A 1,729-nucleotide genomic window follows, 5' to 3' on the forward strand; every position below is an offset into this window, starting at 1 on the left:
CCGGCCGTCCTCGCCGGACACCAGGTCACGGGCCGGCTGCACTGTGTTCTCGGGGGAGTCCAGGCTCTGGGGCTCCAGCCACAGGGCCCCCGCGTCCCTGTGCCCAGACCTGCGGACTCGGGGCCATGGACCCCGTGCGAGGGATGCTGTCTGTCCTAGGGGACCCTTTCTCCATTGGTGCCCGGGGAACAAGGGCGGACACTTCCCGTCTGTGACAACCATCAGCGTGCTTTGGGGCCCCAGCTGGTGTGGCTCAGTGGCTGGGTGTGCCCCAGGCACCGAAACATGGCCTGTTTGAGCGGCAGGTACTGGCCTGGGTGCAGGCTCGACCCGGGGAGGGATGTGCAGGAGGCAGCCAGCGGTGTGTTGCTCTCACATGGATGTTTCTCTTTCTCTTCCTCTCCATTTCTCTCTCTTGAAATCAATAAAAATATCAGGGGAAAAAGAAAAGCGTCCGGCCTCAGTCTCCTGAGATGGGAATACTTCCTTCTTGGCGATGTCGCCCGCTGGGCTGTGACGAGGGAGGAGCCAGATTTGGGGTTCACCAGCATGGGGTGCACCAGCTTTGAATGGAACACCTGTGGATGGAACACGTGAGTTTCTGCGGTTCTGGGGACAGGCTATCCAAACCCCCGGCAGCCGGAGCTCACGAAACCCACACCGCAGCTACGATTTCAGGAGCTTTTATTTGTGGCACCAGAGACACATTTTGGGGACAGTGCGGTTTAGGAGCCGTTGGCTGGACACTCTTGCCGCCCGGGGAAGGTGAGGGAAGCCAGTCAGACGACGTGGAGCCGGTCCCGCGACTCTCAGGGCGTCTCACCACACACGCAGCTTCACGCCACCCACTCCTCCCCGTCTGCCCCTCACAGAGCTGCTTTCCTCGTGATAACAGTACGTGGAGGGGGGCAGGGGGAAGGGCACGTGAAAGACGCCCACTGTGGTTGCACACCGTTATAAACACCGGGGCCCCGGCCGCCCTGCGAGGGGGCTGCGTGTGGTGCAGGGAGACGGGATCTGCTGGGCGAGGGCCCGACCGCTCCGTTGTCACAAAGTATTAGCCGATCGGAGGCCATCTCGGCGACACCCAGCACCTGCTCCTGGCCCCGTGCAGCTCTCGAGGCTCCGGGGAGGTCGCCAGGCTCCGTGCTCGGCCTTCCCAGGGGAGGTCCCGGCTACATCACAGCCCGCGGGGCCAGCTGCCAGGGGGCACCCACGTGCACGCAGACGCTGTGCCGTCTTGGCCCCCCTCCACCTTCACAGGACTCAGAGCCGCCATCTCAGCTCCGCGCAAGGCTCTCCAGGCATCTCCGTCTCTGCGACCTCAGCGGCCGGCCACCCTCCGTGAGGTTTGCACCCCCGACGGCGGAGGCCTCAGACACAACTGCTTCCACATTTCCCCGAGTCCCCCGGGAGGCGGCCTTCCCACGCCTCCTCCTCCTCCTTCCGCCCAAACACGGAGCGCCAGGCAGCTCGGGGCGCTCAGGGTGAGGGGGGTTTGAAACCACTGGACGGCTTGGCCGCCGACGTGTGCGGTGAAGGCCTCAGCGGCCTCCGTGCGATCTGTTCCCAGTGCCCGTCGGTGTTCTAATAAGTGCCCTGTGGGCTCCCAGCAACCTGCCAACGGGAAGCGTTTATTGGCAACGAGAACTACTCAGAGGCAAACAGTACGTCCTTGGCACAGGCGCCAGGCGGGCGGCGTCCTCCCCGGGAGCCACGCGCAGGGCCC

General features: G+C 64.5%; 1 protein-coding gene across 1 annotated transcript in view; it reads right to left on the minus strand.

The window, feature by feature from the left end:
• Window positions 1-1,729, minus strand: part of COBL (cordon-bleu WH2 repeat protein) — an 86,497-nt gene that overhangs the window by 4,647 nt on the left and 80,121 nt on the right. The window lies entirely within an intron of this gene.

Source organism: Myotis davidii, unplaced genomic scaffold (assembly GCF_000327345.1).
Source record: "Myotis davidii unplaced genomic scaffold, ASM32734v1 scaffold472, whole genome shotgun sequence".
Lineage (NCBI taxonomy): Eukaryota > Metazoa > Chordata > Mammalia > Chiroptera > Vespertilionidae > Myotis > Myotis davidii.